Source organism: Mytilus galloprovincialis, chromosome 14 (assembly GCF_965363235.1).
Source record: "Mytilus galloprovincialis chromosome 14, xbMytGall1.hap1.1, whole genome shotgun sequence".
Classification (NCBI taxonomy): Eukaryota; Metazoa; Mollusca; class Bivalvia; order Mytilida; family Mytilidae; genus Mytilus; species Mytilus galloprovincialis.
The window spans coordinates 46816927-46841039 of NC_134851.1; the positions used below are offsets into that span (position 1 = coordinate 46816927).

General features: G+C 32.8%; 1 long non-coding RNA gene across 1 annotated transcript; it reads left to right on the forward strand.

Moving 5' to 3' along the window:
* The first annotated feature begins 5299 nt into the window (after nt 1-5299).
* LOC143058985 (uncharacterized) lies at nt 5300-9539 on the forward strand. Its single transcript, XR_012973317.1, has 2 exons — nt 5300-5383; nt 7273-9539. It is a non-coding gene; the product is annotated as an uncharacterized LOC143058985 (long non-coding RNA).
* Nucleotides 9540-24113: the final 14574 nt, after the last annotated feature.

The following is a 24113-nucleotide window of genomic DNA, read 5'->3' on the forward strand; positions in this document are numbered from 1 at the left end:
TGACAAAACCAGATAAAAATGTGAATGAAAAGCACAAAGACCAAAAGCAGTCAAGAAATTAATAAACAACTAAACTTTAATCAACACCAACTTTAACTAATACATGATGATTTCAGGTACTCAAAAAGGGTCAGTGGTTCCTATTCTATTCAAGAAGAGACACCTGCCTAAATTAAAAAAGATGCGTCATTTCGAGTCATTATGAATATTTCCGATAATACTGGATTTATCCAAGTCTGTTTTCGGTCGATGCCACTGCTGGTGGAGATTTATTTACCCGACGGTATCACCAACCCAGTAGTCACCACTTTTGTGTTGACTTGAGTTATCATTGATATGTTCTTAATTATAAATTTACTGTTTTACAAAATTTTTATTTTTTGAAATACTAAGGCTTTTCTACCTCCGGATAAGATTACCTTAGCTGTATTTGGCAAAACTTTCAGGAATTTTGGTCCTCAATGCTCTTCAACCTTGTACTTTATTTGGCCTTTTTAACATTATTTGGTTCGAGCGTCACTGCATGATGAATCTGGCGTAAGTATGAAATTTTAATCCTGGTATATCTATGATGAGTTAATTTTTCTACAACACTCTGAATCAGAAATTTTAAATTATGTAAAACCCATTGGTACATGTAAATTATCTAAAACTAGTCTGTCTAGAATAGACATTGAAATATAAGGAGCAAATAACACAACTAAACAACACGAGTTCATTTTCTCAAAAAACAGGGGTCGATGCAGATTTTCTGGAAGGGTGTGTAGTTTCTAGCAAACAGGTAGCACTAGTGATGTTACTCATAATAAATAGAAATACGGTGAATTTCCGTTTTTAATTTATCATCTGGATGTTTCCACAGTCAATGAAAACGAAATGACTGTGGCAAGGAGAATATATAATCCATTTTCATGTGTGACTCAGATAATAATTAACAGTCAAACAAATCCTTTTGGTGTTCTTAAAATGTTTTCATTTTTGAAATCTTTGTTTGAAAATTTTGCAGTCAGCACCCATGTTTCACAAAAGCGCATTCCCTGTACATTGCTTGTACTGAAAATGAAATTCGATAAAGGTAATATATCAGCAAAGCAATGTCTTAGTTTTGTAGATGTAAAAAATGTGTAAGAGTAGAACAATATGTACAACTTGAAAATCTTCATAAAATAATAGTACCTACATTACGGCAAACCAAAGCACCGCTTCCAAATATATAACAAGCGAGGGACGTTAAACACTGAGGGTAGTTATAAATATTCATCTTCACTGGATGATTGAGATCGATGTAAATAAAAACAAGAATGAAATTGTCAGAAGCAGTTGCAATTATTATATTTCATCGTCAGAGCACATTTGTTCATTTTATTTGTTAGAAATTATGTGTTTGTTAATAATCAAAACAATAATTGAATTGAATTGAATTGAGTCTAGATTATAAGTCAGTGCCATTTTTGTATTTCAGTACTTTACTTTCAATTATTCTGTCAAAGAGAGGGAGGTCATAATACTAACTTTTTTTAAACGATGTAGAAGGAATTTTGGACAATATAAATGCATTTCAGCGGCGGTGTTTCTGAAATCTTATTTGTAAGGTGAGATTCTCAGTTTTTGTGAGGCAACAGAATGATTTATAATAAATACCAATGCATAAGTGTGAACTTTTGTATTATAGGCAATGAAGAATGTGTATATTGTTGCTAATATTGGAAATTTGAATGTGTGTTTGAAACATTCATTTTTAGCTCACCTGGCCCGAAGGGCCAAGTGAGCTTTTCCCATCACTTGGCGTCCGTCGTCCGTCGTCGTCGTCGTCGTCGTCCGTCGTACGTCGTCGTCGTCCGTCGTCGTTAACTTTTAAAAAAATATTCTCCTCTGAAACTACTGGGCCAAATTAAACCAAACTTGGCCACAATCATCATTGGGGTATCTAGTTTAAAAAATGTGTGGCGTGACCCAGCCAACCAACCAAGATGGCCGCCATTGCTAAAAATAGAACATAGGGGTAAAATGCAGTTTTTGGCATATAACTCAAAAACCAAAGCATTTAGAGCAAATCTGACATGGGGTTAAATTGTTTATCAGGTCAAGATCTTTCTGCCCTCAAATTTTCAGATGAATCCGACGACCTGTTGTTGGGTTGCTGCCCCTGAATTGGTAATTTTAGGGATTTTTTGCTGTTTTTGGTTATTATCTTGAATATTATTATCGATAGAGATAAATTGTACACAGCAATAATGTTCATCAAAGTTAGATTTACAAATAAGTCTACAGGACCAAAATGGTCAGTTGCCACCTTTAGGAGTTATTGACCTTTATAGTCAATTTTTAACCATTTTTCGTAAATCTTAGAAATCTTTTACAAAAATCTTCTCCTCTGAAACTACTTGGCCAAATTAATCCAAACTTGGCCACAATCATTTTTGGGGTATCTAGTTTAAAAAATGTGTGGCGTGACCCGGCCAACCAACCAAGATGGCCGCCATGGCCAAAAATAGAACATAGGGGTAAAATGCAGTTTTTGGCTTATAACTCAAAAAGCAAAGCATTTAGAGCAAATCTGACATGGTTAAAAGTGTTTATCAGGTCAAGATCTATCTGTTCTGAAATTTTCAGATGAATCAGACAAACTGTTGTTGGGTTGCTGCCCCTGAATTGGTATTTTTAAGGAAATTTTGCTGTTTTTGGTTATTATCTTGAATATTATTATAGATAGAGATAAACTGTAAACAGCAATAATGTTCAGCAAAGTAAGATTAACAAATAAGTCAACATGACCGAAATGGTCAGTTGACCCCTTTAGGAGTTATTGCCCTTTATAGTCAATTTTTAACCATTTTTCGTAAATCTTAGTTATCTTTTACAAAAATATTCTCCTCTGAAACTACTGGGCCAAATTAATCCAAACTTGGCCACAATCATCTTTGGGGTATCTAGTTTAAAAAATGTGTGGCGTGAGCATGCCATCCAACCAAGATGGCCGCCACGACTAAAAATAGAACATAGGGTAAAATGCAGTTTTTGGCTTATAACTCAAAAAGCAAAGCATTTAGAGCAAATCTGACTGGAGTAAAATTGTTTATTAGGTCAAGATCTATCAGCCCTGAAATTTTCAGATGAATCGGACAACCCGTTGTCGGGTTACTGCACCTGAATTGGTAATTTTAAGAAAATTTTGCTGTTTTGGGTTATTATCTTGAATATTATTATAGATAGAGATAAACTGTAAACAGCAATAATGTTCAGCAAAGTAAGATTTACAAATAAGTCAACAAGACCGAAATGGTCAGTTGACCCCTGAAGGAGTTATTGCCCTTTCTAGTCAATTTTTAACAATTTTCATAAAATTTGTACATTTTTACTAACATTTTCCACTGAAACTACTGGGCCAAGTTCACTTTAAATAGAGATAATTGTAAGCAGCAAGAATGTTCAGTAAAGTAAGATGTACAAACACATCACCATCACCAAAACACAATTTGTCATGAATCCATCTGCTTCCTTTGTTTAATATTCACATAGACCAAGGTGAGCGACACAGGCTCTTTAGAGCCTCTAGTTTATTTTGTTTTTACCGGAAACTTTACTACGACGTCTAATTCAGTGTCCTATAGAAAGAATACTATTTCTTTAAAACGATGAGTAAAAAACCTTGAAAACTACGTTAAAGTTAGTAATATTTTTGGGACTTTATTTGAGAATAATTTTTATTTGCGGGAAAAGAAAACACGAAACTGAGGTTGCTTTAGTGACTAAACGAAGTCGTTGACCCTCGTGTTTTTCATCATATTTTATTCACAAAGTCATAAAATACACTCACTCAAAAATAAAAATTTAGAAATTAATACCTGTATGTTTGGTGCTCAATATTCATGCTTTTCGTTGATTGTTTACTATAAGGTGATAATCGAAAACTTCGGAGTCAAAACACGGCTCTTAATGAGCTGCAATATTGGTTAGATCATAACAGACAGAAAGAAAAAACAATTGACGATTATACGATATATTTGCGTAAAACATGATAAAACCGTGCACAGAAGACTAAGTTTATGATATATACATGCATTGGTTCAAGAATTGGATAAACATTATTTTTCACCAGTCACTCATTTCATATGACTTAAAAGAGTTAGCTTCTGAGATTCAAAATAATAATTTTTTCAAAACACTACTCCATATTGATAGGGGATTAATAAAGGAATCAAATGAGCCAAAAAATATATAGGTCAATGTGCTCGTTTTCGATATATTAGCCATAAAAATTTTGGCGGGAAAATGTTCTCTCTTGACTTTTCATAGCTTTAGTATTGACAAATTTAAGACCTCAAAAACTATTAAAAATAATTAAAATTTTAAAAGACTCTAACAGACAGCTTATCATTATACATGTAAAAGAATTATAAAAAGAAAAATAGGGAACAAAATTTGTTAAGGCATTCAAATGGATAAAATCAGAGGATTCCGAAAAAAATCTGACAAAATCCAAAGCATGACAAGCAAGTTTCCTTTTAAGGAACGATATATAGCAAAAATAGGTTAAGAGTATTTTATAAATTATGACTTGGATGGAGAGTTGTCTCATTGACACTCATACCACATCTTTCCATATCGAAGGAAAGACAATACAAAATAATATAAAGTCATGTTATTTTATCGATACTAAACGCAGTAAACGAAAACTTTTACAACCCTCCCGACTTATCAAAATATGCCACAATCTTCATTAAATACTATTATTACATTGGTTGCAATGAATTACATTGATTTCCCAGTTAGATAAAAACCGATAATTTCACATGTGAAATAAACGTGGTTATTTCACTCTCTGACGTCATACAACAATAGGCGTTGTCAAGACGTCGTATAACGTCGAATCAAAACAAAATGTCAATGCGTAGGTAAAAGATATAGTTCCTTACATTTTCTACATTAATTTCATAAAAAAAGGCCATTTGCCAATGTAATAAAAAGAATAACTAATCGCCGTATTTGAATATAAAAAATAAGACAACTTGTGACCGAACGCCGCTATGGATTTTACTCGTGCTGCGCACTCGTTTAATCCATGCGTCGTTCGGTCACGCGTTGTCTTATTTTTGATATTCAAATACGGCGATTAGTTATACTGTAAAAGTTTAACTTTATATCTATACTTATAGTCGATAGATAAATAGTTGATTAAATCAATAATAAAATGTGGTTTCTTTCGTCAGCATGTTACGTAATGATTGCTATAGGCAACATATACTTATTAACCAATCATTCGATCTTTATATTCATACATTTGTAGATCATGATATAAGTTGTTGTATAGGACTTTACCTCTCAACAAATAAAGGCTTGCAATTTACTGTTGGCGAAATAACGTGCCTTCACTGTCATAATGGTAAGTTTAACCACAAATCTTAATAATGTTTGTTTAAGATCCGTTTTACTAGCTAAAGTCAAAAGGGACATACACATACAATCAAAATCGAAAATAGCAAGCTCTGGTTTCAGCAACTTACCCAATTGCTGAATCGAAATAAATCATTTATCAAACTATTCAAGTACAATTTAATATAAAATGAAAAGCAAGATTAAAGCTTTAAAATACATTTATATTCTGTTTGTTTGTGTTTTTGTTGTTATTTGTTGGAGTGGATTGTCCTGAAGAGGTAATTTGTGTAGGCTTGTTTTGTTTAGAGTACGATTGGATTTGTAGCTCAATTGGCCGTAAGGTCAAATGAGTGTTTTCTCATCATGTGACATCTATCGTCAACCGTCGTCGATGTCCTTCGTCGTTGTCTGTTAACTTTTAGAAAAATCTTCTATTTTGAAACTCCTCCGCCAAATTTGACCAAACCGAGCCACAATCAGAATTATGATATCTAGTTTTGATAAACAGCTGCAACATGAGCGCACGATACGCCCGACGTCTTGTGTGGAAGTTTTATGCAATAATCATAAATAGTTTCTGAGAAAGTTTTAAGCAATAACCATATATTGTTTTTGAGATACGGCGGGACATGTGAACCCCCCCCCCCCACACACCCCCACACCCTGTTTTTTTTTTTACAAAAAACTTAATATCACTAAAATAAAATTTTGAATCAAAACCAAAAAGTATACAGATCTTTAGATTAATATAACAAAGGAGTGTGTAAAGTTTTAAGCAATAATCATAAATTATTTTTGAGATACGGCGCGAAATGTAAAAAAACCCTCCCCTGTTTTACAAAATACTCAATTACTCAAAAATAAAATTTTGAATCATCACCAAAAAGTATACAGATCTTTAGATTAATATAACAAATATGACTAGGAAGTGTTTAAAGTTTAAAGCCATAATGAAGAATCGTTTTTGAGATACGGTGCGACATGTGAAAAAAACACATCCCTGTTTTGGTTACAAAGTGCCGTAACTCAAAAAGTTTTAATCTTATTTTCACCAAAAAGTATACAGATCATTTGACCATCATAAGAAACAGCTTTAGTATCATGAAATTTGGATAAGTCGTTCTCAAGTTACGGTGCGACATATTTACGCCGGACAGACAGACGGACAGACAGACAGACAGACAGACAGACAGACAGACAGACAGACAGACAGACAGACAGACAGACGGACAGACGGACAGACGGACAGACAGACGGACAGACAGACAGACGGATAGACAGACGGACGGACACCAGATATTTGTATACCATAATACGTCCCGTCAAAGTTTTGACGGGCATATAAAATGTGTTCGATGACACCGCCGGTCATCAAATAAAATCAAAGTGGTTATTATACCAAGATAAAAATCACTGCAATTCAGGCAAAAAAAATACAGTTTTAAATTTTCTATACCCGATTAATTCATCGAAAAACAGTATCCCCCTTAATCTACTTGGACCACTCGACAAACGAGGCGCTTCTTTAAATAACATTATGTGCGCCTATTTCTTATAATAACGGTGTGAGTATATAACAATGATAAACCAACCTATGTAGCAACAAATATTGTCCATAGGCCAGCAGCCATGATTATTTTCAACAAGTCAATGGATAGGTTTGTATACAAAAGAAAAAGTTTTACAGAGTCCAGAGTTAAGAAGGAGCTATAAATGAAATCCGTTCAAAGATTGGACAGCAGTTATGGGCAGACGCAATTATTCAAATGCACGGAAATAATAAACACAATATAGAATTAACTGAGATTAATTTAACTTAAAATATTTTATTTTTTTAAATTTCAGTATACAATGTACATTTATAATAAAAATAATTAATTGATTCTTTATTTGCAGAAGCTACCAGCAGGTTCGGAAAAAATTGAAAATATATCTGAATATCGGGCCCGCGTTAGTCCATTAACACACGTTGCTGTTTTTCGTTCAAACATAAAATTAGAATATTATCATCATTATTTAGTTCTGGAAGTGGGTCGTGATTTTGTTGACATCATACATTATGCAGCTGGAAAAGATGCAATGAAAGCTTTATCAGTAGCACGAGTAACTGTACAGAGAATACATTTTAATTCCGGTTTACTAGATTTTGCATCTGGTGTGTTTTTTATAAAGAAGCAAAATTATCCATCCTCTGACGCTGAAAAGAAATTAGCATACGAAAGAATTGCTTCTCGATTAGGAGAAACAGAATACAGTGCATCAAGCAATAATTGTGAGTCGTTCGTCACATGGGTATTAACAGGTGAAGCTGAATCTGTACAGTTTGATCAAGGCAGTTCAGAAGAAAGATGTTTGGCGGATTTAATTGACAGTGGATTAGATCAAGGCACCAAAGTAATTCACATACTGGAAACAGCTGATCTAGAAATGTGTTTGTCTAACGTATCGCTGGCATTATCAAATGTTTGTTGTTTTCTGGGCGCTTCGGCAGTGATCGCTATAGCAGGCGCAAAAACAGTTGTTTCTAAAGTCGGATCATCAGCTGTAGCGGCTGTTGCAACATCTTACATAACCGTTGTTGTTGCAGCTCCAATAGAAATTATATTTTGCGGGAAGGAAATAGTGGCTATGTATAGACAAAAGCAAAAAACACATTTAAGTACAAAACTTTTTATAAGGCAAGTTACGAAGAAAATCGGTGGTTCTGCCACATCAGTTGTCACAGCAACAGGTTCTGAATTTGTTGGTGCATTAATTGGTCAGATCGTTTTTCCAACTCCTGTACTGGGAGGTATCATAGGGGGATCTATTGGAGGTGTAATAGGGAGCTTATCAGGGCGGGCAACTGGATCGATTTTTTCTGGTAAAATGTTTGACTCAGTGGCACCTTCATTAGAGCGCACTAAAAACAAGGTAGCCAAGTGGATTCATATTTTTTCTAAATACGCAAAATTGTTCCAACAAAAAATTTGGTAATGAAATTTGATGAAATAAACAAAGGTTCAAGAATAATAACACGAGTTTAAGTAGAACTCAATGAATTTCCAATTGAAGTAAAATATACATATTCTTAATTTCGTTATCCTCACAAAATATGTAAATACATTCTAATTCAATTATATCGCTTATTTATTTTATAGAGTATTCTGAATGCCTACCTTACACTAAGATCCGAATGTCACACGAATCCTACAATTAATAGTAAAGAACTACCCATTACATCAAGAGAGAAAATCAAAGATTTTTCATTAAAATATGGTAACATCTGAATATGATATTAGGATTAAAGCTATTGGGTCCCAAACTGCACAGATTGTATATGATATCCTGCTAAAAAATGATATTTATTATATAATGATAAAAACACTATTAAGATGATTAATATCAATATTTAATTGTTGTAAATAGTATGAAAGTTTTTATACATAGGTTTAAATCCTTTTTCGTATGTGAGTACGCATAACTACCTGAATGGCAAATGTGGTGACAAAATAGCGGAGTATAAAGCTTAAAATAAACATTACAGGTATTTCGCTTCCGAAATTTTACGGCAAAACTGTACAAGTTGAACTAAAAGAGCGGAAATCAACTCATAGAAATCGAACTTTGAACAAACTTGTTAGTAAAGGTTATCTTTCCAATGTTGTAATTATATCTTAGAATGTAGTTTACATTGGCACAAATATCGATTTTGTCATCAGCAAATTGATACATAACTAAATTTGCATTTTTTTAAACGGGAATTATACAGACACATGTAATGCCTTTTTTTGTTATTCAATGTTGACTTATTCAGAATTATATCTTGTCCAGCTTTGATAAATGTTTGGTAGTACTATAAACTTTCACTTCTTCGTTCTGTGAATCAAAACATATTTCCATTCTTCATTTAAATTGATTACCTTACAACCCAATTATTTTCATTTACGTGTGTATAACATTGTATATGGCGGATTTTTGTTCAAGGCTATTCTTGTTTTTTTTAAACTGTTTAACATCGCACAGCGGTATACTAATGTTGCCTGTATTTATTCACCCCTTATTTTATTGGGTTTGTATTTACATTGTATCATAGATAAAATTGATTCGTTCAAAGTATGATCCTTAGTGTAAATATGTCTTTTGATTGAGTTCAGCCATTTCAATTAATATTTGATAGTGTGTTTTTCTATGATGTGATGTTACGCTTTTGTTGCAGATAAGGGTGAAAGTTGGTACCTGGGTCATTTTCAAAAAATGTCGAATTTTGAAATTGGAAAATTTATTAAAAGTTACTTATTCAAACAACCCTCTACATAAGCAAATCAAAACAAACAGTACTTTAAGAACAACATATTAAAAGAAGCAATCTTAATGTTGTCATACAAGAATATCTTGAAACATTTTTTGATCGGTGGTACAATATTTTGTCTATCCTGTTACCATTTTCAAAAGAAATTTTGGGTTATTAAGAAAAGGTTTAGATAAAATGTTAAGCTTGTTTTACGTTACTAATTAGATGGTTTTCAAGAGAATAAACTTCTATATATATTCATTCTGTAAAATAATAGATTATTTGCCAATTTTCTAGGTTGTACTGAAAAATGGCTCCAAAAATTGGTTTTCAAAGGTTGTAAAAATTACCACCAGTAATGCAAGTCTAAGATAGCAATTTATATTGTTCGGCCTTTATTCACCCTTTCAAATAAACACAACATCAAGTAAATCCCTCATAAGTTAATTTACTTTTCTCTTTATTTCGTTGGTAACAGGAACGTACGTTTCTGATATATCACTATATAAAAGTCTATCCTGTTACCGATATCAGTATTGCACCTGCAAATGCTTAATTGGAAAGATTAAGACGTTATAACCTTAAGATGAGTTCAAACAATGAAATATTTCATTCGTTTTCCACCTACATGTTAAGATAAAAAAATTAACGACGTTTTTGTCTATAATTGTCTATCCTGTTACTGTAACCATAGCAACCATAGTAACAGGATAGACATAACAGGATAGACAAATTTCTTCGTTTTTGATTGCTGTTGTGAAATAACTACTCCCCTTGGTGAAGTGATTATGGTTTTCTATTGTGAATTTGGTTTCCAACACGTTATTGCACTTTTTACAACCATACTGTTAGTGTAATTAATCAAAATGGTTGGTAACACCATAGACATGAAAAAAAGTACGCTCTATTTTTTTTCATTAAATGTCTTGAAATTTCTTTTCTCTACACTGTCGTTCAAGAAACGAGGCGTTTTAAATGTAAAGATTACTTTGCATTTTTGAAATCAACACTGACTGATCCAATATTCATAGGGAGAATAATTTAACGACTGATTTAAGTAGCGGTAACAGGATAGACATGAACCTCCTGTACGCTGATTGAATTTAGTTTGTAGATAATCTGTTACATACAATGATAAAGAAGCTACGATTTTTCGTTAGAATTATAATTAACGTTCTTAAAAAGTCCCTTGCAGATATCAAGGCGATCAGAAAATCGGAAAAAAATCATTTGAAATGTGTTTTTCTGAAAATGTACGCACACAAATACCCCCCAAATCGGACTTAAATGCAGTTTAATCTGATCAAAATAGATGTAAGGTGTGTTTATTATTAATGTTCTGAATCACAAATCCGACAAGCTTTCATTTAAACCATTACAACTGAAATTTCCATTAGAAATAACAAACTTAGCATGGGTGTACTGAAAATTCGACATTTTTGAAAATGACCCATCTATTAAAACATTTAAACCGGCTGCAGTTGTTTGCATCTGTCCTAATTCAGGTATCTGATGTTCAGTAGTTATCGTTTGTTGAGGTGGTTCATAAGTGTTTCTTGTCATTCTCAATTCCACAAAGATGGTCTGCCTTCATGCGGAGTACAACCAAAGAAACACGTTTAAAAAACACAGTGATTTCCCTCTATAGACATACATGTGATTTAAATGACCAATGAAAATATACAAAGAGACCTTAACTGACCATCATTCCATCATTATGATAAATAGATATTCAAAAGAGTTACCCTATTGGCTTGAGTATGAAACATGAAATTTACTTTAAACATATCACATTATTTTCAATAGTATTTCTCTTAAAGATTATTAAACTGCGTGCCTCTACTATTAAACGAGAAGACCTCATTTTGTGTGTCGCTCCTTTTCCTCCCACAATAAATTAATCATCCCGCCTATGTTTCCTATAGTTACCATGCATAGTCGGATTTGTCATCCATTCTTATGACTATTCAGTTTGGGTTATTTTGGGAGAAAAAATGAAAATAAAGGTGTCCGGATATTGTTCCGTCATCAGACCGACTTTCAAGTCAGATATGACTACCAGTTTTAACATTGAGATCCAATCGTATGATAGATAACAAAAATGAAAAATAAATAGACCAATCATAGCGTTGTCCATATTGTGGTTTCTAGGTCGTAAGAACCACTACTATTATACCTCGGTTTTAACTTACACTACACTGATTTTCATAAATACTCGGACGGGGAAAGGACAATTATTTTCGCGTTTATTGTGCATGTACAGTCATGGGACAAAAAATGTCCTATCAATTTAACTAAAATCAATATTTTTCAAAAAACATATTACCAAGTAGCTATATGAGCGAAATTTATAAAATAGATACCAAAAGATATAAAAATGTCTGAAGTTTAATTGCGTATTTAGTCATAATTTTCTGGAGTTTTGTTTTCATCATCTGATGAGTTAAACACAAATGTAAATTTTTACTATTTTAATTTGGTTAGAATAATATCAAACTTTTCAAGAAATATTTTTCTTTGTGTTCATCTCGTCAGAAAATTAAAATGAGCATGAATAATATTATAACCAAATGAACAATAAAACTTCTGACATTTCTACACCTTTTGGTATCTATATTATGAAAATCGCTCATACAGTTAATTCGTAATAATTTTTTGAAAAATATTGATTTTAGTTGAAATGATAGGACATTTTTTGACTGGGAACTCATTTTTGTCCAATGACTGTATACTATGATCAAGGAGGTTATATGAGATATCCTCCTTGCTATGATTTAAATACTTCTATAATATATAGAGACTATCTAAATATTATAGCAGTGATCGCCATGGATAAGAAACTTAGAATCAATATATATATAGTTAATAGAAAATTAAATCACTTTAATATCTATAATATACGTATGTTCATAGTATACAGTAACGCGAAATTAATGGAATATATATTAACGGACAATAATTATCGTGTTCATAGAGACTCTCTATATAATATAGCAGTGATCGCCCAGGAAAAGAAACTAGAAATTGAAAGTTAATAACAAATACACTGAAGTTATCAAGAAACAAAATCTTTTACAAAAATGCTCCCTACAACAGTTAACATGCTTTCAACCAAGCTCTAAATGCCCGCGATTTCATGGGTGTGTTTTAGTAATATTGAAACGGGGAAGTAGGAACAGATATATTTGTGTTAGCCTACAAAATAAAATAACTTAATTGATATCTAACCTCACTAAAAGTAATATGCAGTTATTCATGTTATTTTATAATAAATCTATGTCTTAATCAATAAATTTAACGTAAAGAACAATGGTTTGCTTATTTTGCTGTCCATATCTATTATCATATTTATAATTATATAAGAGTCGATATTGCGTTTTTAACTAGCTTTCGGTAACTGAATTTACTATTCAATTGTGTCTTTTGCTTTTTTTTTTATTAATATTTGCTTTGCTTATTATATTCTGATGATTCATAGATTGTTTTGTGTTGTTACGCCAGAGATTTGTTTAGCATGTCCTACGCAAAAATCATGTGACCCATTGGTTGTTGGTTATTTTTTATCTGCCACAAATTTTATCCATTTTTCATTACTGATTGTTAAAACAAATGTTGTATATATGTTTAAATAATTTGCTTTTTATCACAAGCTGAACTTCATATGCTTTAAGACAATAAAGATTATAATTCCATCATAGATCATGCCATTGGTGTTTCTGTTGTAGCTGTCCTTGCTTTGTAGAAAATTGTAAAATGTGTTGTGTCTCCCGATTGGTTATATAACTGTTTGATGTTCAATTTGCTCTTATATCAAAGACCAAACAGCTATTCAGTCTATCAATGAATAGTTTTTGATTTTGGGAACAAAATATGGAGCACAATATTGTGCGTCACCCGACTTTATTTTGTCACTTTAGCAACCTCGGTTTCGGGTTTTCTCCAAATATGGAAATTTATTGTTTTTAAACTTCAAATAATCTATTCATATCGAACTAACAACCGTTATTATTGTTCACAAGCAAAGGAGTAGTTTTGAATCTAATAAAAGATTCTAGAGTTTACGTTCCTGATATTTCTGATTCTTATTTTAAAAAGTACTAGAACACGCCCGCGAAATCGCGGGCATAAACAGCTTGTAAACTGTTGTAGAATGATTTTTTGTAAAAGATATTATGACTGGAGAATTTCATATAAGGTATCGAAAGCCCTCTCCCTTTTTTCCAAAGTCCGTTATGTGTTTCCTTTCTGTTAAATTCATTTTTTTCGTGTTTCTGGCCTTATACCACAATTAATCTTCCCCTTTGCTACAATGCATTTTTTTGGTAAAAGTCAAATTAAATTAAAAGAGGGACGAAAGGTACAAAAGGGACAGTCAAACTCATAAATCTAAAACAAACTGACAACGCCATGGCTAAAAATGAAAAAGACAAACAGAAAAACAATAGTACACACGACACAACATAGAAAACTAAAGAATAAACAACACGAACCCCACCAAAAACTAGGAGGGTAAGCAGATCCTGCTCCACATGTGGCACCCGTCGTGTTGCTTATGTGATTACAAATCCGGTAAATAGTCTAATTCGGTAGTTCATATTCATGAAAGGGAAGGGGATTGTTGTTACGACGTAAGGAACATATCCGATATCATTTGTGAAACGGTTATTCCATAACGGTCAACCAACTCGTGATGGCGTCCGTAAAATTTACGAAGGGATGATTTCAACTTCACCATTTGGAACTCTTGGTTTAATAGCTTCCTTGTGAGCAGCAAACCTCTATCAAGAAAATCATGATAGGAAATGCAAGCACGGGAATATCGTATCAATTGGGAGATATATACCCCGTATGCAGGTGCTGCTGGAATGTTGCTACTTAGAAATGGAAAGTTCACAATTGGAAAGCTGAAATCATCTCTTATGTCGTAAAGTTTTGTTTTCAACCGACCCTCATTGTCAATTTTTAGATGTAAGTCAAGATATGAAGCCGACTTAACTGTATCTGTAGTATCCTTTATCTCTAGTTCGATTGGATAGATGCGTTCCACATAGTCACCAAATTTTGAATTGTTTAGTGAAAGAACATCATCAATATAGCGGATAAAACTTTGCACCGCTTCAACATGAAATAAATGAAACTGCTTAAAGACCATTATTATTCTAATAAAATGTGCTTCTAGGACAATCCATCAGTGCTTTTCCTTTCGAGAGCCCTATTAACATGCCAATGGTAGGATTTGAATCTCGTATATATGCCCGAAATCCCGGGCTTAAAAACATGATATCCCGAGGTGCGTATTTTAACGAAATTCATATCCCGACAAAAAATATTCCCTTATCCCGTAGAGATCAATCCCGAAATCCTGAGCTTAAAAGCACCCGATCCCGACGTCCCGAATAAGTCCTGCCTCCCTCTAATCTCTACCCTCCTTTCATTTTGGCCAAATCACTACTTTCACTTTCAACAATTAAGCATTATGCCCCATTTATGGTAATTATGTTTTCTAGTCTGTTCGTCCGTCCGTTCGTTCGTCCGTCCGACTGTCCCGCTTCAGGTTAAAGTTTAGTGTGGCATCCGTATACTATGGACACATTCTTGTTTCCACATTGTTTTATTTATTTCAATATATATGCAACTGGTATGACCCCTTAGATAGTAAATATTTCAGAAAAAAATAGACAGAATACAGAGAGTCTCTGTGTATTATAGTAGTATAATCGTAGTTTACAGGTGGATAAACGCGAAAACATAATTGTCTCTAAGGAGGTATATAAAGGCAACAGTAGTATACCGCTGTTCAAAACTCATAAATCCATGGACAAAAAACAAAATCGGGATAACAAACTAAAACCGAGGGAAACGCATTAAATATAAGAGGAGAACAACGACATAACACTAAAATGTAACACATATAGACAAAATCCCACGAGAATAACAAATATAACATATATATATATAACATCAAAACCAAATACATGAATTTGGGATAGACAAGTACCGTGACACGACTTATCGCAATGTGAATTTACACTCAAAAATAAGAGAAAACAAACGACACAACGTTATAATGTAATACACACAGAAACGAACTATAATATAACAATGACCATATTCCTGACTTGGTACAGGGCATTTTTAAAGGAAAAAATGGTGGGTTGAACCTGGTTTTGTGGCATGCCAAACCTCGCACTTTTATGGCCATATGAAATATAACATCAAAATGACAACACAGGACTACAATATAAATAAATTGGAGAACACACTTGACAAAGAATCACACGAACAACAGCCAACAAAAGGCAACAAGTTTAAAATTTTAATACGCCAGAAGTGTATTTTGTCCACACAAGACCTATGTGTGACGCACAGATACAAAAGTTTGAAAGCCGAAACGAGTACAAAGTTGAACAGCATCGAGGACCAAAAGATCAAAAAGGTTGTGCCAAAAACGGCAAGGGTTTTCCGTTAAGTTACCAGAAAATCCCTATAATTTAGAGTAATTTATACTTTTGCAAACAGTAAATTTAATAAAATGAATATTCAAAAGATGTACATGATAAAGCTGAAGTATTAACTAATTACAGGAAACAACTGAAATACATTTACATAACCAGACATTTGAAACACAAAAGTAGACACATCCGAATACGTTTAAACCTCTACGCCAAGTGACGTCCTATTTGAAACTGAAAAATGAGGAGGTATAATTGTTGTGGTTCTTGCGATCTAAAAACTCTGATATGGAGAACGCTCTGATTGGCTTATTTATTTTTCATTTTTGTAATCTATCATACGATTGGTTGTTCTTGTGCATGTTTAAAACCGGAAGTCTTATCTTTGACTAAAAGTCAGTCTGATAACGGAAACAATATCCGGACACCTATTTTGTCGTTTTTCTCCCAAAATAACTCAATCTGAATAATCATAAGAATGGATGACAAATGCGACTATGCATGTTACCTAAAGAACACAGAGGCATGATGATTAATTTATTGCGGAAGGAAGAGAAGCGACACACAAAATTAGGTCTTCTCGTTTAATAGTATAGATAATTTATATCATTCTCGTCTGAACTAATATATGAACATGAAACACTTTTCCAGTATTACAAAAAAACAACCAATGATTATTCCATAAAAATATATCCAAAAGGGTAAGTGCTTTGTGTACTCCATCAGCTATAATCCCACAAAAAACAATCTTTTAAGAATGTTGCGGTGATTTTTTTTTTCTCATTTGATTTGAAGATATCCGTTGTCTTTCTTCTGAACCCTGATTTTGAAGTAATAGTACATGTTTCTAGCAATTTTGGCAAATATCACATATTGGTTTTGTGAAATCTACAGTAAAATGTTCAATTAAAATAACAATAATGTACACACAGTTTATTTTAAAACACTGATCTTGAATAAATAATGAGATTTAAAATGAAATAAATGACAAATTTCAAAGACCCTTTTTTGTTGAAAAGCCTAAGGCGATTGTAAATTTAGCAGTTTGAATGATTTAACTTCAGTTTTAGATTGGACAATATTTTCCTGGACAACGTTAAGCTGTTTCATCCAGAAAGTCAGTACGTCTTCTGTTAAAAGTGGTGCCAGTAAATCGTAACTTACTACTATTTTTATCGTCCTCATTTCAAAAGCTAAATTGTGAAAAATCACCAAAAGTTCAAATTCCAATCGTTAGCCAATTTAATATTTCCAGCTTACGAGTGGCGCAAAATGGGACCTTAAAAATTTTACCTTTTTAAAAATGTTTGTCGAGAAGATTACAACATTAGAGAGCTAGCATTACGGTGAAAACATAAAACCGTTATTTAAAAAAAACAAATATAAAACTTACAAGTGTTTTAAACACAGTGAATGAAAAGACTAAATAATTAATACTATGTTTTACCACGACAATACAAGACCGCAAGAGATTGAAAGCAAAATCATTTTTTCTTCGTTTTAATAAGTCTACAAATAAATCAATAAACAGCTGCGCCATGAGCGCATGCTACGCCCTTCGTGTCGTGTGTAAGTTTTATGCAATAATTATAAATAGTTTCTGAGATACAGCATGACATGTGAAAACAAACCTTTTTTAACAAAAAAACCCAATAACTCTAAAATGAAATTTTGTTCATCACCAAAAAGTATACAGATCTTTAGATTAATATAACTAAGAAGTACATGGCTAGACAAGTGAACCCTCCCCCGCTATTTCTTTTTTCAAAATACTCAATATCTCCAAAATAAAATTTTGGATCAAAACCAAAAAGTATACAGATCTTTAGATTAATGTAACTTGTGTAAAGTTTTAATCAATAATGGTAATATTTTTTGAGATACGGCACGGCATATAAAAAACTTCCCTCTTTTTTTTTATACAAAATACTTAATAACTCAGAAATAAAATTTTGAATCATCACCAAAAAGTATGCAGATCTTGAGATAATATATTATTAAGAAATGTATAAAGTTTTAAGCAATAATCATAAATCGTTTTTGGGATACAGTGCGACATGTGAAAAAAAAACCAACCCCTGTTTTAGTTACAAAGTCCCGTAACTCAAAATATTTTAATCTAATTTTCACCAAAAAGTATACAGATTGTTTGATACGGTACGAAACAACTGTATTAAGTTTCATGAATTTTGGATAAGTTGTTCTCAAGCTACGGCACAACATGTTTACATCGGACAGACAGACGGACAGACAAAGGACATTTGTATACCAGAATACGTCCCGTCAAAATTTTGACGGGCGTATAAAAAAGTATTTACAAAAATACCGAATTTCAAGGTTATCTGATGAAAAAAGTCCATGAAACCAGATAAAATCAAACGCTCGACAATATCAACCAACGAAACGATTGGAAAACAACTGACATATTCCTTACTGATGGTGGTAAAGGAGGGTGCTTGTACGAAAAAAAAAACCCGTGAAATAAGACATTATTTCACGTTGAACGTGAAATAATTTCTGCCATGATCGTTGCACAAAAAACAAATACTTTGATGTAAACCTTTTGTTACTGAGTCACTGTCTTCTTGTATATATTAACAGTTTTACTTGATATTCCCGATTTAGTATACACATTTATAATATAATTGGTTTACGACGTTTAAAAAAGAATTTCTTGACGATCCTTGCCAAGTGTTTTAATTTTATTTGAAAAATACCAAGCACAGAAAATAAGCATTTGAAAATAAGCATGCACGTAAAATTAAATAAGCAGAAGACGTTGAACGAAGCACCGGTCTTGCACGACTGAACGTCAAATAAAAAAAATTAAAACACGTTGAGCGTGAAATAAAAAAAGGCGATCACGTTGCACGAAAGTAACCCTTTACCACCCTCCTTACTTGGTACAGGCATTTTTAGAGGAAATTGTGGGTTTAATTCAAATTGATAGCTATCCAAACGGCTAACTTAAATGGCAGTTGTTAATGGTTCCGTTAAATTGACAAACTTAGATCAGCAACCACAACAGACATAATGGGTTAACATGACAATAATTGAAATATAGAAGTTAAAACTGTAAAAACACAACTAACTTAGAATTCAAACAAAGATACAAGTTATTTCTAAAACCTGACAAAGACGCAGATAAACTAGATTTAGTAGTTGTTAGTACATATGTAGGACTCAAATCTGTGGCGGGTTCCAAATCTATGGCAGATTCCTAATCTATGACAAATATGACGTGAAAAACGTCAAACAAATCAAATCTATGGCAGATTTTTGTTTTCTCCAAATCTATGGCAGATTTAAGAATTGTGTAATTTTCCGGGAAAAAGAGTAGAATATAACGTCACAATAAAAATAACGCCATATAAGTCGTCGCCGACTTCAACAAAGTTGTTGGTTCTACAAACATTCCTGAAGTCCTGTGTTTAAAATACTCAGGATACTCTTTCCGTTTTTCCTCGACAACAATTTGCCGACGGTTTAAAGGAAGATGTTATATTTTATCCATAAAAGGGGCAATACGTATGTGATGTACCGTCTGAATCCCGCGATGAAGCGCGCACAGCTGTTTTTAGATGTGAATATTTTGGGAATGGAGTTTTAAATATATTAATATTTTAGCGTCTACGGCTGGCAAAGTATTTAAAGTTAGAAAATGAGATACAGGATACCACCTTGACTTAAATCGTCACCAGTTAAAAAAGAGTGATTAACGCTGAAATAGATATTTTGTTTAGATTTAAAAAAAAAATTATGTAAAAAACTTCTTTCTTACTTGTGAAGGGACTTCAATTTTTTCTAGTTGTTTTAATTTACGGATTAAAAGGTACCATATACAGATTAAGAAATGCTTATTTTCCCGGGGAATATCATTTTAATCCTATGATTTCTGTACTATAGTATATCACTTCTATACTTTTTTTTATGGTTGACATCACGATTTGGTCACAGTTGAACATTATGGAATTTCATTTTGCAAATGTTTATAGACCTGCTCCGTTTGTCGTACATTTGAAGTTATTTAAGACAAGTCAATGATTGTATGCATACATATGTACTGACTTGTTCTAAGTTTGCACAAAATCTTCCATAGATTTGGAAACAACAAAAATCCGCCATCGATTAGGAAATTACAAACTCGCCATAGATTAGGGTTTAAAAAATATGCCATAGATTTGGAATGGTATGACGTCATATTTGCCATAGATTAGGAATCTACCATAGATTTGGAACCAACAACAGATTTGAGTCCTACACATTTACAATATAATAAAATCTAACGACGTACACATTTTCTGAATAAATTTACAACTTAAGTTGAATATAAACACAGAGACATTAAAAAAAGCTACATAACAAATCTACGAACTCCAAGACAAAATTCAAATCCTAAAGTACCTTATCACATGGCAAAATCAGAAGCTCAAAAACATTAAACGAATGGAAAACAACTGTCATATTCCTGAATTGAAACCAACAGACATGACAGGTACAAATGTCAAAAATAAGTGTACAGCAGTCAACATTGTGTAAAAATATTAATCATTATACAAACAAACAAATATGTAAACATAAAAACATAGCATATAGACAAAGCACATAAGCAAAGAGGAATTACAAGAAATGATCACAGCACAACAATATATTAGCGGGGTACATAAGTACTTGGCCATGTAGAAAGGATATTGCCAAAAATGGACTTAACAGTAAAGGTAAATGATTTACAAAGAAAAAATAGAACACTATAACATGTATTTAAGATATCAGAAGCATTATCAATTCTTATAATTTAAATTCAAAACCATAATGTATTATGTGAAGTTGTAACGGACTATTTATCAAGGTCTTGGTGTCTTCCAATGAATATTATTTTATAAAAAAAAAAAGACGAGATATTCTTTGACATAACTCTGGTTCATCAACTTTCTGTTCAGCTTAGTTGGTTTAAAATGTAAAGGACGAGGGGGAATTGATAATATTTCAAAATCAAAGTCGTCTCGTTTGTCATAGATTCTGGTTCTAAGATGCCAACTGTCAAATTTGAAGTATACTTCTAAAACTGTAGCAGAGGAACCCTTGTTGTTTCTTTAATGTTTAGTTCTGGGGAATATATTAATGGAACTCAATCAGAAAGTTTGGTTTGTTAATTGAAAGAGCATCATCGATATATTTGAATGCGAAATTAAATTATCTAATCTTCTTATTTTTAAATCCCTAAAGGAACTCCGACTCATAAAAAAAAAATTGGTCGACAAGGTGAGACGCACAGTTCGTTTTCATTGAAATGCTGACAATTTGTTGAAAATATCTACCTCCAAATTCAACAAAATGGTTCCCAATACAAAATTCAATCATACTGATCAAATTTACCTTTGTGTAGCATGTTTTACCTTTTTGTTCACTAGTTACAAAATATGCCATTTGGTCTGCTAAAATAATAAATTTATGGCGTATTCTACCTTTTTATATTGAAAATCATTCAATTTCACATGGAGAACGGTGCTATACAGGGTTGGAAAATTAAAAAATTTGATAGAATTAATATCAGAGACAAATCGAGATCTAAGATAAGTCCGAAGTTCTTAAGAGTTGTTGAGTCCAGATATGGCTCATACCACTACGCGAGTGAACAGGTTAACAGTATTGTTTAAGATCCTCTTTAAGACATAATTGAAAAAACATTAATAAAACCCCATGCGTCTGAGTCGAATGCATTAGAAATGCACAAATTCAAAAAATGAATACTGGATGGACAAATAACGACCCATGTCAAGTCATACGACTAAAGAAACATAATAGTAAAAAGATAAGTAAAGGTAGAACTGTTTAGCAAATAAAATGATACACATTCTGACAACCAGAAATCTATAACTCAGGACCATCGTGTATAGGTGTTGGTACTTTCCGGTGAACTATTTGAGAGAAAAAAAAACATTAGACGTTTTTTGACAAAACATTGGCTTATTATTTTTCTACACAGACACCGATTACGTTCCACAAAGTCTGAGAAGCAGCTGAATCCTTTAGTATATCGTTTTAGTTGAGAAATGCTTCCTTCATTTGCGGATAAAATTAAAGCAATGCTACTAGGGTGATGAAAATTTCAAGTTTTAAAATTAAAATCTTTTTGTTTTTCATAGATTGTAGTACTGAAATGACCGCTGATGCCAACAATTAGGCAAAAAAAGCTGTATCCATGTGTTTTCTTATATTTCTAGTTCGGGAAGATATGTTGATGTGAGTAAACATTTCTACATTATTTCTACATTGCCAACCTTACTTTATCCATTTTTTTGTTAATCTAACGTACATAATTCCTTAGTAGAACATGCAGATGACCTACTAATGTACGGGGTTTTGTAAAGTTTAAGTAATCAATGCAAATGCAGAAATTAGTAAGTAGATGTATTATTGCAAAACTTGACCATTGGCGATGTTTATGAAATATCTTATGGAGGAACATTACTATTGAAATTATACATACGAGTTCTTGCGAACCAATAACTGTTTGGTGTAACTAAATCTCTGATGTTCTTTATAATGTTGCACGGAATATTGTGTGTCTTTTTGTTGTGTGAGACTATCATATATTTTTACATATACGTTAAAATCGTTGGCAAAAATGTCAATCAAATAGTTTTCTATAAGTGAGGACCTAGATTTGTGGATCTTAATTGCAGTTTTCTGGAATTTGTATTCAATTTTTCTCTAGCTTATGGTTCTGTCTATATTCACTTTCCCCATTAATCTGTATTTTGTATGCTTTATTTGTTCTGTACATTTAAGCGCTCCATTACCGTACTTTTTCTCCTATCCTATCCAAACCCTCATGAGTTTAAAGTCGGTGACATTCTTTGAAACTACCTAATTTATATATACAAATACATTTATATGTATATGCATTTGTTTATACAATCCACAAGACAATTTATAAATAAAACCTTATTTTGGATATAATCGATACACATCAATTTATTGTTTGTCCTTTATATCTTTATATGCTTTTGTCAGAATCGCGTCATTACCAATTTACGTAATGCCCGAGATTAGATGCTTGCCAGCTAAACCGTAAAGTCACTATTAGGTAATGTATACTACCTACCTTTCGAAGTAGCCTGGGCCTACAGACAGATCGATTGGTTATCTGTCGGAATAGTCTATTCTTAAAGCAGGGTAGTTTACCTAACTTTATAATTACTTCACGGTTCAGCTAGCAAGCAAGCTGTTCAAAGATATTACCTTTAGCTAACCTCTCAATGAAATCGGCTGTAAACGTTACACACAAAGACAAATCAATATTACGTTAGAATGAACATAGCCGTGACAATCTACGTCGAAGATATCTTTTAATAAGTTCTTTCTTAGAAAAGAAACATTTTCGAAAATTCCAACAGCATTAATACCGCTAACACACACTTTTAATGTTTTATTTCAGAAAACGCAGTCGAGAACAAAAACCTACCTAGAGCTTTCGGCCAAGCTGTGGCTTTCTATGCATACATGAGTAAACCACAAGGCAACCCCGGAGCTCGCCACACTCTTGTCTTTGACGTGTTGAGGACTAACATATACAGTGGCTATAACGGAGCTACTGGCATCTTTACAGTGCCTTATAGTGGCGTTTACATCTTAACGTTTACAGTCCGCGTGGTATGCAATTCTCATTTCTCATTCGAGATCGTTCAAAATGGCAATGTGCATGGTGCGGTGGTTGTAGATACGATAAGCCAAGATGTAGTCTGCAGCAGTGCCCATAGTACGGGAGCTATTGTTACGTCTACTCTAAGAGGTGATACAGTACTGATAAGGACTCATTCAACAAATCAGCCGTTGGGTGGTATACAGAGCAACGACCAAGGACGTTCTTCGTTTGCTGGATGGCTTATTGCCTAATATCAAATTGAATTTATTTAATCATTACAGCCGATTTTATTGAGTGTGTAGGCAAAGGTAATATATTTGGTTAGTTTGCTTGCTAGCTGAACCGTGAAGTCATTATGAGGTTT